Source organism: Trichomycterus rosablanca, chromosome 1 (assembly GCF_030014385.1).
Source record: "Trichomycterus rosablanca isolate fTriRos1 chromosome 1, fTriRos1.hap1, whole genome shotgun sequence".
Classification (NCBI taxonomy): Eukaryota; Metazoa; Chordata; class Actinopteri; order Siluriformes; family Trichomycteridae; genus Trichomycterus; species Trichomycterus rosablanca.
In genome coordinates, this window is record NC_085988.1 from 35,445,690 (window position 1) to 35,459,645 (window position 13,956).

Here is a 13,956-nt window from a genome sequence, read left to right on the forward strand (position 1 = left end):
AGCTTCGTAATGAAATAGCTCAGAGACTGGATTGTGAGTAGAAAAGTTTTAATCTTGTCTGCAGAGAAGATTAACACAAACAGAGTCTCACACAGAGGCTCCATGAATGTGATAACAACTAATAAAATAGACTTCTTTTTATACTGTTGTCGGTGACCTTGTAGGACAGTGGAAGATTCCACAGTTAACATAGGAGCGTGTCTAAATCAGCTGGAACTGGGTTTTAGATGTCATACAATGCAATTGAGGCACTTTTTATCATGCACACCAGTGCTCCCCAACCTTTTTTGCACCACGGACCGGTTTCATATAAGATAAAATTTCACGGACCGGCGGGATGGGAGGATTTTACCCTTTGATGCACAACCTTGGTCAAAAGTGACCCGACTGAGTTTTTATTTTCTATATCTTTGCCATAAATTAATTTCGTCATTCAAGCTTTCATGAATTCCTCAATTAACTTGTTTTTGATCATCACAAATCCTTATTTCAGTTTTATATTTTTTGTTTTTTTTTAATAAAAATCATTTTTGTATCACTACCTTTCTAATGCACAACATGGGTCAAAAATGGAATTTGACAGGAACTACTGACATTTGTAAGTGTTTGTAGTCAAAAACATATTTACTGATCTTTTGAAAGACAACCAAAGATTAGGCTCTTGAATCTTGAATATGTCCAATATTATTAGCTTGCTAGCTGTTAACATATTCTAGTGTGGAACATTAAATGGTGAAATGGTTTCAAAATATATACCAAAAAGATACTCAATAATACATGAAATAACATAGGAAACGAATATGGGTCATTTTCCACCCATGTTGTGCATTAGAAGAGGTTTGCTTAGCTTGTGCATCAAAGGGTTAAAATAGAATAAACTATACTGCTCACAAATTAGCTTTTTTTTGCTGCAACGAGATGCTGCTTCCACCTGGGGGGAGATATGAGATGATAAACACCCGTGTGTTGGAAGTGGAAGCAGTGTTTTCATCTATAATTATTTAGTCTTTCTGCCCGATGGTTGGGGACCACTGATGTACACCATGTACCCATCCAGTAACATTCTATCAAAGCAATATTATTGGCAGAAATGCCCTAAGCATATCTACATTTTCTAAGTAATAATTGAATATGTATTAATACTTCTAGTGTAAATAAAAAATTTTCTGGCAAGAATTTTAAGTCTTTTATAGCCATTTAATGCTTTATGGAGGTCATTACACTTCAGTCTTGTTTTATTTGTGTAATCCCTAATCCTTCCCATGTTAAAGAATGATTAGGAATAAATGGGAATTTTTGCCACTGTGTCATTTCATATTTATAGCCCACTGAGAAAGAAATTTAAAAAGTAATGGAAACATCTAAAAAGAAATGGAAACATTGTTTACTTACATTTTTTAAAACCAATTATTGTGACTTACTTGGTCTTGCCATTTTTAATCCTATATTAATCCTTTTCACCCATAATTTTTATGATGCCATTAACTCTAAAGTTGATTCCCTATAAGTAAATAGCAAATATGACATAAATTGGGAGCATAATATAGTGAGTGGGTTTGTATATCAGCCCTGTTTTGCATAGACAGCTGATAATGAGTAATATGATGACAGTAATTTTGCTAACAAATGTGTAGAATCACAAAGCTCCCCCTTTAATGTGTTTTTGTTATTATCGATCACACAAAACAATAGGATGAAGAGGAATAGAAGTCACCTTGACGTAATACCGACCATCAATCTTTCCAGTCCTCATAGGTTAGGCTGGCACTGCTATTAGCATCACATTGGCATTCTGTTTGGGAGGGGCTGCTTAAATAAGCTGATGGTGATTAAGATGAAATGACCTGAAATATTATACTTTAGACCTTACTCTATTCTGTTTATTTCTGTTAAATAGATCCAAAATACAAAAAATAAATTTTTTTATTCATCTCTTTCATCTCTTTCTTTTAACATATCTGATGCGGAGTAAATCTGTATTCATGGTCTAATGTTTAGCTGGTTTTCTTAATGCATTCAATATTTTTAATGAAAGTTTTTTGTTTATTTTATGAGACCGTTAAAGTATATTTTTTCCATATACAATAGCTCAAAGTCTTATTCATGTGTGGAACTAACAATAGCTTCAGGATAAGAACTCAGGCATGACTGAATGTGATTTTCTTTACTAAAGCGAGTCTTTGTTGTCTGTCAGACTGTAAATATTCCAGAATGTTTATTTTATTTAAATTGAATTTGTGAGACCAGTAACAAAAACACATGCTGTGCTTTGCCTTTCTTATGTAGCCAATACAGAACAGCAGTGCTGAAAATATATTGGGGGAAAAAAATGTATATACTGAAAAATCTTGCAAGCATGTATTTGGAGTGAAACAAATGTCTGATGAATGTTAAATTTCTCTTTTTTTAGTGTGATATAATATGAAGACATGCCTATATGGCATCAGATGCTCTTTCCTGCTTACACTGATAATTCCAACTAAAGGTCAGCAGCTCTGTGCTTGCTCTTTAGATGTCTTCTGAATAAAACCATAAGAATACCAGTTGAGCAACACCTGGTTTTGGATCAGTATTGGCCTGCGCTGCCACTTGGGTCATGGCCACTGTGGAGCTTTCACTGTTTCCAGAAGTTTCCATGCTGTTTAGAGACATATGGCTGGGCACAGTGTTGCATAACCTTTCTTAGCCCTTACCATCTGCCTGTAAACCCAGGTGTGCCCGTGTGCCAGCCGCTATCTAAACTGGCCCCTGCCACTGGAGCACTGGCATTCTGCAATGCTCTATTCCTGCTGCTGCATCTGATCTCAGATCTGCTAGTCACACTGCCAGTTAGAGTCACCTTACAGCTAGATAACTATGGAGTATTACATATAATGTACCTGTATGTGCAGTAACCATCAGTAATACTTTAAAAACTCACAAGGTTTACTATATTTCATTTATTTAATAGTATCATAAATAACAAAAAATACAAAAAGAATTAAATGTAGTAATCTGCATTCCACTAACTAATAGCCAAGGACCCGTGATGAATTGGTGTCCTGTCTGGAATGTGTACTGCATTACGCCCAGTGACTCCAGGGAAGCCAGATCCAGCCCTGACCAGGATAAAGCAATGGTAAAATATGAAAATGAATGAATGAATAAATTATTAAACAGGGAATATTAACAGAATATACTTGAGATGTTTGAAATATAAATTACCACTTGAAATAGAGCTTTAAACTTATCCCTTTTTATTTCAAAACTCACTACAAATCGCACTACAGGCAATTATTATTTTCTAGGCTTTAATAAACTGGGTACCATAAAAATGAACATATATAATAATCATACATAATAATCTTAGATAATATTTAGCTAAAATAATTATATTTTTAGTAATATTTAAGGGTGGTATGGTGGCTTGGTGGGTAGCACTGTCGCCTCACAGCAAGAAGGTTTTGGGTTTGATCCCCAGGCGGGGTGGTCCAGGTCCTTTCTGTGCAAAGTTTGCATGTTTTCCCCGTGTCTGCGTGGGTTTCCTCTGAGAGCTCCGGTTTCCTCCCACAGTCCAAAAACATGCAGTCAGGTTACCTGGAGACACTAAATTGCCTTATAACTGTATATAAATAATCTTGTTTGGGCCGTATCTGCTCCTTGGTTGACATGTGTTAAACTCAAAAATGTTGGTAGATGACATTGTGGTTTGAAGAAAACAACCTTTCTAACCTTTTTGTCAACTTGAATCTAACAGCAGGAAAAGTTGCAGCATTTTTTGTGATCATATCATCTGTTTGGTAGAGGCTCATTAAAAATACTGTGTGCAGTTTTAAACAATATTCCAGTTTATACAATTTAAAAAAGTATGAAAAAAAATATAAATACATTAAATAAGTGTATGTAAGTTTAATAAACTGGGTACCATAAGAATTAACATAATAATATTATCCTAGATTATATTTAGCTATAATAATTATAATCATAGTATAATTTAATATTTGTAGTGTAATCTTTTGTCTTCCCTATATAAATAAACAGTGTGTGTGGTGTGTTAGGTGTGTGTGGGGCAAGCTGTAGCCAAGTGGTTAAGGTACTGGACTAGTAGTCAAAAGGTCACTGGTTCAAGCCCCACCACTGCCAGGTTGCTGCTGTTGCACCCCTGAGCAAGGCCCCTTAATTGCTCAGACTGTATACTGTAACTGTAATGTAAGTCGCTTTGGATAAAAGCCGAAAATGTAAATGTGTATGTGTGTGTGACAGAACATATTCAGTTGTTAAGGCTTATTATTACATGGGATTTCTAGTTTATTATATGCTTATTATACATTCTAAACATGTAATTGGAAACATTATTCCTTGAGGTTAGAAATAACTTTTTTATTTTAATCTAATACGAAACCAAGTTTAATAAATAAACATTTATGTAAATGTATTTATGTAAATAAATAACACATATTTTATTGACTTTCTTTTTTTTTTATAAAATAAAGCATTTTATGTTTCCATGTTCCCTTACAGGACATAGAGCGCTCATGGAGGCTTGTGTAAATATTAAGTGTAGGGTTGTTGCACTTACATGGTATTGCGATTTATCTGCCAGCAGCAGAAAGATGAGTACACATGAAGATTGTGAGGCAAGAGATGACTGCTGTTTGATCACCCATCAGGTGTCAGCAGTGGCTCACAAACACAGCAATGAGCTTCGGCTCTTATTTTTGTTTGACACTCGCCTCTTCAAAGCGCCTCCACCACTCACCAGCGCTCATTTAAATGGGAAACTTTCTTTCTGATGGCAATGTTGCCTCTGGAAACTCCCACTGACATAGGACAGTTTCCTAAGAAATAAATAGATAAAAGCATGGCATCAGAATCTTCCATGTTTCTTTTGTGTGTGCTTTTTTTATTGCCATGTCTGTGCATGTTTGGGAAGGTGATTAATGAAGGAATCTGCAGTGTAAAGTGGAGGCTGTCTAAGGGTTTGAGAAGCTTTAAACCTTCACATTAATTAAAAGGTATTCAGAAGGTAAAGCCCAACATAAAAAAAATATATATTATATTTAATATAACTTGCACATTGCGTCATTTTACTATTAATGTACTGTATTTATATTTATTTATAAATACATATAAAATAATATTAACTGGTTAATTTAATTTAATGTTTAAAATATAGATGCGAAGTGTAACAATAGCAGAATTAGCAGCCTGGTTGTCTTTGCCTGCAACACCCTTCAGCGTGAATGAATAACCTTAACTCCACAAGTAAACTTTAGCAAAAATGGAAAAGCACAATCCAGTTCCTACATATATTCAGAGCTGGTAAATGTTAGGCCGCCTTCTGCATCGTACTCCATATCACTTGGCCTGTTATGAAAAATAGTTTGCTATTTTGGAACCCCCTGGCAGCCATAGTGGATCACCACAGACCCCGAGCTCATTTATCTTTTGTCAGAGATGAAGCCAAACTAACGCCATCTCCCGAAGCGACTAAAGAATGAGGAGGGACGGAGGGAGGTAAAAATAAACCAGCACCGTGCAGGTAACTACACAGAGAAGTCACATCACAAGTATGTGTGGCTTTTTAAAAGTGGAACTCTGTTGCTCCATTAGGACATTAAACACTTTTTGTTCCTGGCCAACCTGATTACACTCCCCTCTCTCTCTCAAACTAAGTTTGGAAGACAACACTTCCACAACTATAAACTAAGCTTGCTAGGTGCGCTACAATACAACATGAATAGCTTAACAAAGACAAAAATACATGAACCCCATAAATAATGTTGTTTTTTAAAGCTAGTTTAAGGTTAGTTTTTAAGTAAAAATAAGAGCATAAAAATTGCTTTTACTTATGGTTGTAGCCTAGTGGTTAAGGTACTGGACTAATAATCAAAAGGTCGCTGGTTCAAGCCTCACCACTGCCAGGTTGCTGCTGTTGGGCCCTTGAGCAAGGCCCTTAACCCTCAATTGCTTTGATTGTATACTGTCACAGTACTGTAAGTCTCTTTGAATGAAAGCGTCTGCTAAATGCCGAAAATGTAAATGCCTTTTCTCAGGGCTAGAAAATGTAGATGAACCACTGTATGTAATAACTGGCAGCAAATTTAATGACCTAACATTTCTTGTAGCCCCTCATAAGACCTATCAAACTACAATACCTCCACTGAGTCTGGTTTGTGTTTTGTTGGGTCATATTGACTTTCAAGTGTTGGACATCTACCCTGAACACCTCCTATAAAAGTCTTTGAATATTTCGCAAGTTTGGCCACAGAGGCAGCAAAACAGATGACGCTCCTTTTACCATGTTTTACAACTGGGATTACTTTTTTGGTCTTGACTGTGACTTTTACTGACAAACAGCAGGTGTATTTATGCCAATAAGTCATCCATGTGTCATCCATACCCAAAACATCATCTCACAGGCAGATGTGCATTACGTTATTTATTGATGTTCATATGATTTATTTATTAACATTCATATGATTTATTTATATCCTCATGTATTAGAGTGCTATTCTTTGTGATGTTCGTATATATGAAGTAAATACATAAATACATTCAAGATGTTCAGTATTTGTAGTTTTTCTCCCTTGTTAATTTTAGTATCCTTTTTAGCTAAGCATTTTTCAGGATGTCTAATCCTTGTGACATTATACGTGTTTATAGGTGATCTCATGGCGCAGCACCTTAGCCCTCCAGTGCTGACATCTCGAGCTCGCAAGTTTGAATCTCATCTCTGCTTATGGCAATGACAATGATTGGCTGGTCCAATGGATGGAGGCTGTAGGGATTCGTCATGACTACTGTAAATACGACCTCAATGGTGCTTGCACAGAGATGGAGAATAGTAGGGATCTGTGTGTGACTCTGTGTGTGTGATATGGATTCTCATATGGACCCGCTTCTTGCAGGTGAAAAGAAGCGGTCGGCTACTGCACATATGTGTGGGGGGAAGTGTTGTTGTATTCTTAGTCAGGGGGTCTCCAGCAGTAGAGATGGAAATACAAATTAGGCAGTTAAGACTGTATTAGGAGGAAGATTTGTGGGAAATTCAAATGTAAAATGTAAAAAAAAATACATTTATGAATCTCCACTATTTGTTATTTTTTATTATTTAATTGTTTTGCTATTTTCCCCAAATTTTCTCCCTAATCTAGTCTTATCTAATTACCATGATTGCATTACGCTTCCACTGTACCAATACTACCCACTGCTGACTGAGGAGTGCTGCAACTGACACACACCCCCTCCGACACGTGCAGTACTAACTGCATCTTTTCACCAGCACGAGGTGAGTTTATATGTGGATCAGCTTTGTGTACGGACACCCACAGCCTGTCAACATTTTTCCTCGACTCTGCGCAGGCACCATCAATCAGCCAGCAGAGGTCCTAATTGCATCAGTTATGAGGTTCCTCTCCAGCTCCCTCCCTGTATGAACAACAGCCACATATAGCCACCCAGCCCAGCCCAGCCGGATGGCAGAGCTGAGATTTGAAACTATGAATTTGAAATCCCAGCTCTGGTGTGCTAGTGGTTTTTTACCGCTGCACCAAATGAGCAGCCCTGTACCCTGGAATATTCTTTCACTGAACATGGTAGACATGAAAAGATGTGATTTTTTTTATTTTATTTGAAAGGATACCTCTACAACCCACACCTTCTTATGTTATTTTATTAACTGGAACACCCGAGTTTTTCAGAATGCATTCATTTTAAATTAAACATAATGTGTTGCTTCAATAATATAACTTTTATCATTAAAATAAAATTATGAAGATCCTCTTGCAACTTTTTTTAAAACCTAAAAACAAAGCAGAGCTTTAAGGTACCTGTTTATTGCCTCTTTAATGTATAATGTATAGTAAATAATTTTTTTATCAGATTAACCTTGTCATATCATTTAATACTCTTTAATGAAAGCTTTAATATTTTTGATATTTGATATAGTATAGTGGAAATAAGGAATACTGCTGAAAGATGTTTCTAATGAGTACCATCTATTTGCTCACTTACATTTGATTTACCTGGTCCATTAAGTTACCATAAACAACAGGGACTGAATATAGTCTTTAAGGTCCTGACCAAGTATTGTCAGTGAAAAAGTGTTCAGTGTTCAAGTGAAAAATAGAGGAAGGGCATCTTTCTTTCTCCTAACCCTTCTTTTCCATCTGTCTTGAGGTCTTACTTGCTCTTAAGCTGCCTGGAGCCATATGATTGGCCATCACTTCAAGGTCTTTGGCTCAGAGCATGATTGAATGAGCCCACCAAGTGATAAGCACAAACCACTGAATAACACATCTTACTGACAAGGTAACGACTGGCCCTGGCTCTCATGTCTTTCACATGATTGGTCTGAAGGTTCTTGGTATGAGACCCAACACTCAGGTATTAGTGCTTACCGTTTTAACTCTGGCATATTACAAGATGGGACAGAAATTCTCACTAGTATGTTCAGTGTTGCATTCCACTGCTTCAACACAACAAACTCTTCCTGATTGTCGATCCCTGCCACTACAAAAACGCCACACAAACCCATTGCACATGAGCACGCCAGGGCTCTAGTTGCATCAGATGAGGTAAATAAACAACCGTGCTCTGCCTTCATAGATCTGTCAGTCAGAAACCGCCACAAGGAATATAAAAAAAATATATAGTGCTCTGGCTTGCAGTGATTGCCTCTTCATGCTTGACATGACATGTTGATGGCTCGTCCCTGCACCACAGATTAGCACATGATGACACTTCTGAAGTAAAAAAAAAAACCTTAAATGAGAAATGGTCAGACAATGCATCTTATGTGAGCAACAGTTAAACTCCTTTAGATACTTCCACATTAAAGAGTCTGACATACTTGTGCAACTAAAACTAATTAGGCCAAACTAAACAAAATTTTGGAGTTTATAAAAAACTGAATTCATTTTCAGGTGTGCAGGAAGATGTCTTAAGTAGGGCAGGCTGCCAACTAGATGGAAAAGTGTGAAGCAATGCAATGTGAATTATGTGTGTGTACACAACACACACAATGACTGAAACGAATAGCATAAACAGACACAACCTGTGTAACAGCAATGTTAACAACAAACTATTACTTTATCCTCCCTGCTAATACAGGTGCTAAATAATTAAATCCCAACTGCATAGTAGCAATGCTATCATTAATCTCATGTCATACCTACTAAAATGTTGTTTGATGCTGTGTTTATTAGGATTTTAACGTCATGTTTTACACACTTTGGTTACAGTCATGACAAAAACAGTAGCTCGGTGGGTAGCTCCAGGCGGGGCGGTCCAGGTCCTTTCTGTGCTAAGTTTGCATGTTCTCCCCATGTCTGCGTGGGTTTCCTCCAGGAGCTCCGGTTTACTCCCACAGTCCAAAAACATGCAATCAGGTTAATTGGAGACACTGAATTGTCCACCAAATCCACCAAAATGGTTGTGCACTCTGCTTAATAATGCTACTGCATATATTTTCATAAATTTTCAAATTAAAATCTGCTACAGCTACTGGTTCTTTATTCCTGTTTAGAGACTTAAGACTTTGATTGTTCATTTATCTTCCCTAATTCCTTCTGAGTGGGCACTAGCCGGCAGAGACATTTGTTTACTTTAAGCATGAGTGCTTTAATGTATTTTCCAATAATGGTCTTACTTATAAAGGTGCTTATTTTCAGTAATTATTTTCACAGCTATAAAATCAATTGAATATTAATATTCATTTGACTTTTCTCTGTAGCAGTAATAATTTGGACCAGGGGCACATGTTTATGAGCATTTAAAGAAAATACAAGCTTTGGTTTCCAAGTGGTGAAAAGCTTTGCCCTGTTATCTGAAGGTCATGAGCTTGAACTTCTAATGTCAAAAACCATCCTTGCAGTGCTGAAGCTGACTCACCCTGCTTTGTATCTAAGGAATGGCATTCCTTTTTTTCTTATCAATGACGTAATGGTAGGCACTATCAGTTGTCAGAAAGTGCAGACATACTGTATGAATAAAGGTAGATGGCACCCACCTTCAAAGTATGTCTTGGAGTTCAGTCCCCTATACTTGTACCTCATTATTAAGTGTACACAGAATATACAGTTTGGTTTGCCTAATTTTAGTTCTAAAAATCTGGAAATAATAGAAAATAGTTCTGGTGTTCCATTTACCTCTTAATTAAAAGTTCTGTAACAAAGTACACTGTCTTTGATAATTAAAAAGTTGTTAGTGTGTTAAAACCAGTCCTGAATCAAAAACCTGAGACCCAGACATTCCAGTCAAGAACAGGCAAGCTGGCAGTATAATATTATATAAGTATAATATAAGTATAATATGTAAATAAATAAATCATAAATAAAATCATCAAGGATGCTTTACAGTCAAAGAACATGAACACATGGAACAAAAAGTACACAAGAAAATGTAATATCATTGTCAACAATGGCTTACACATTTAAACAGCCTAAAAAGGGTTTTTTCCAGGAATACATGTAGGTTAGGACTAATGAACGAAGGTAAATGTGGTGTAGCACTAAAACAAAAATCAAGATTCAGGCACCCAGGTGGCGCAGAGCGATATTCTTCTAGCACACCAGCGTCGAGATTCTAAAATCCTCGGTTCAAAACTCGGCGTTGCCACTGGTCTGCTGGGCGCCATCTAGCGGGCGTAATTGGCAGTGCCTGCAGCAGACACGGTTCTGCTAGGGCAGGATGACCAGACTATGTGGGTGGGGTCTTCAAACGCTGTGTAAGGACCCTGATTGGCAGATAGAGAGGCACCTGTGCAGAGTGCATAGGTGAAAAAGGATTCCGCAAAGGTATGCGGGCGGGTCGGAGGAGGTGTGAGCAGGAATATACCCACCTCAACTGCAATCAGGGACCCCTAAATTGGGAGAAAATGCATAAATAAAATAGAAAAAAAAAGAATTACAAGATTTAAAATTAGATTCATGTTTATTTGCTATATACATTTATATGTAAAATAGTCTTGATAAAATGCTACATTTTACATATTACATACACAAATGTCAACATTATGTAAATAATTTAAACATATATATAAAGAAACTGACAAAACTGCATCATAACATATGTACTTTTCAAGTTCATTATGTCATAAAACTGATGTGAGAAGAAATGGACAGGATGAAGTTGTGAGCATGGCAAACAGTAATGTCTGACAAATATGTTTTTTTTTCCCTTAAAGCGAAACCAGTAGCGTCAAAGCCAAGACTGCATTATTGGCCCAGCTTTCTGGTTTGTAGAAATGATATTACTGTTGACATTACTTATTGGTCAAAGCAACACTAGACAATCCTGGGTATCTGTTAGCTCATATAAATAGATTTAAGCAGTTCTTTAAAGGTTCTTTGACAGTGAATTAGCAGATAAATTACTGTATACATCTCAGGAAAGCATGTTCTAGCCATAATACTTCTGTTTGGTAGAGACTCGGTATATAAATTGTCAAAAACATTTGCATAAGTGGAAGTAAGTTTAATGTTTCTCTTTACTTGACTAAAAATGTGTCTACCGATGGCAGTAGAACTGATTCCCACTAAACATTAAAAATAGCTGCATTACAGGCCCAGTTAAGCATCACCGGGGAAAGTACCCAGCATTTCCTGATTGGTCTGTTGGCCGAAAACTAGCGGCAGTCAGCAACTGCAAAGTATTAATTATGGCAGTTTTATTTACGTTTACTCAATTAGACCAGAAATGGTCTGTGATTCTCTGACTGAGATTTGCTTATTAGATGTGTAAGTGCCCTCAAATTAAAGCTGAAGCTGCACTTTAACAAAGTCATTATTGCATCTTGAATCCAATTTTCTGAATTGCTTTGGTTAAACAACATAATAATTGTGTTAGCATCCAATTACTTAGACTGCGCTGTAACTATGACTCCTTCTTCTAATATAGTGGTGCCTGAATATGCCTGTGTATTGGCATTTAAAGAGAGAAAGAAATGTTCTGTGAAAATATCTAAATGTCTGTTTAAACATCTTGTTTGAGATGACAAAGTCTGAGGGGGGCATTGGGCCAGGGAGCAGTTGCTGAGACTGGGTGATGAGGGTAGTGCAGAAAATCACCAAGTGCAATACTGCCAAAGTGGCTTTTGATTTAGAGGGGCATTATTGATATTTAATCAGCTCATCTGCCTTCTCTCTAATGCAAAGCCAAGGGAAAGTGAACTTGAGCTTCTTATTGGATGCCAGTGATATACAGAGTTTGGTCTCCACCAGAGCAATAAGAGAACATACTGGAACTAGATTTTTACATGAGCAGATGAATTTTTAGCTGAATTGTAGAAGAGTTACATAAAAACCAAAAGTATAGATACAGATATATGACTACATAAATAAGCTTAACTAAATAGTCATACCCATGCTTTCCACACTGTTTGACATACTTGTTTGACAGTAGTGTTTTTATTTAAAAATGGAACATGTATTATACTCCATAATACCCAATATAATCTGTGCAATATCTTAAGCCACTCAGGACATATGCAATACCCCACTACTACCTCACTGCTGTTTTTAAACAATGTCTATTGTCCTTTTTTATAATGATAGTTTAGTCTTTATTCTTTATGTTTAAGATTCTAGTTTCTGAACTTGCATTTCTTTGGTCTGCAGCATTTTCATGTCTTCGTGGTTAACCCCTTCATACTGTGATTGCAGATTTTTAATGACAAATAGCCATTAGTAGGTGGTACTATACACAAGTTTTATAATATTTATTTATTTAGGATTAGGATTTTTTTATGCATTTTCTCCCTTTTTTTCCTGATTTTTTAGCATGTTGCCATTTATTAAAATTCGAATTATACTTACCAAATTCTTTCCAGTGTATGTGTGTTTTTGCACGCCTTGTGTTAGATTGGTGACCTGTCCAGGGTGTTTCCTGTCTTTCGCCCAGTGTATTGTAACCACAGTGAAATGGGATAAAGTGGTGGTAAAACAAACGATGAATGATTGAATTAATGATTGAATATCATTGGTCTGCAGCATTTTTATGTCTTCAATGTTTACACTTTCATACTGTGAATAAGCTACTTTTTTAATAAAAAGAACAGAGGCAATGTGGACTATCTTACACCTTCATACATGTTGTCATTTATTTAAAATCAATTTTTATGCTTTTGTACATATAAGCACATCTAAATGTTGATAGTTGCAACATCATCTAAAAATGAACACACCCCCATACAATGATAGACACTGGCTTTTGCACCAGTTACAACTATGACGGTCTGTTTCCTCTTTGGACCAGAGAACACAGTTTCTGCTTTGCCAACCTCTCTGGGTTCAGGCTTATCTGAAATGGACTGAAGCAGTGTTTCTGGAATGTTGTTGAATAACAGCTTCCACATTTTTCACAGTGGGGTTGTAACTTGATTTTGTAAATGCAGGAATGAACTGTGCTTACTTGCATGTTTCTAGCAAGTATATCAGAACCTATGAGGCTATATTTCTGACAGAAGCATGTCAAATTTAATGTAGTACTATCTGAGGGATCAAAGGCATTTAATACAGGTTTTTGGCCTTGCCCTTAATAGAGACATATCTATGGATTCTTTCAATCTTTTAATTATTTTATTAAATGGTCCCCAAATTCCTTGTAATCATACATTGCAAGACATTAAGTGACTAAGCCTTTTAGGCCCCTTTTAAACCCAATCATGATGACATTATCTATGAAAATTCCAAACCAATCAGGGGTGCATTTCCCAAAACGTTCGTAACACTAAGTACTTCGTAACCTTGCACTTAAGAACATTCTTACATTTCCGAGTGTTTCCCGAAACCCTTCGTAACTAAGTAGTTCTTAACTCGAGGTTTGCGTGCACAAAAACGATAAATGCAGCAAAATTGGCATTCTTAATGTTACGTCGTTCTTAAAGTTGTTTATAAATCGCTAAGATCAATGGTTATCGGGAAACGCACCACAGTTCATTAACTTCTTAGACTTAAATTGCCTCTGACCCATTTG

General features: G+C 36.5%; 1 long non-coding RNA gene across 1 annotated transcript; it reads right to left on the reverse strand.

Moving 5' to 3' along the window:
• Positions 1–2,924: 2,924 nt before the first annotated feature.
• LOC134320692 (uncharacterized) lies at positions 2,925–4,595 on the reverse strand. Its single transcript, XR_010013737.1, has 2 exons — positions 4,559–4,595; positions 2,925–3,098 (listed from the first exon to the last, which is right to left on the reverse strand). It is a non-coding gene; the product is annotated as an uncharacterized LOC134320692 (long non-coding RNA).
• Between the last annotated feature and the right edge of the window lie 9,361 nt (positions 4,596–13,956).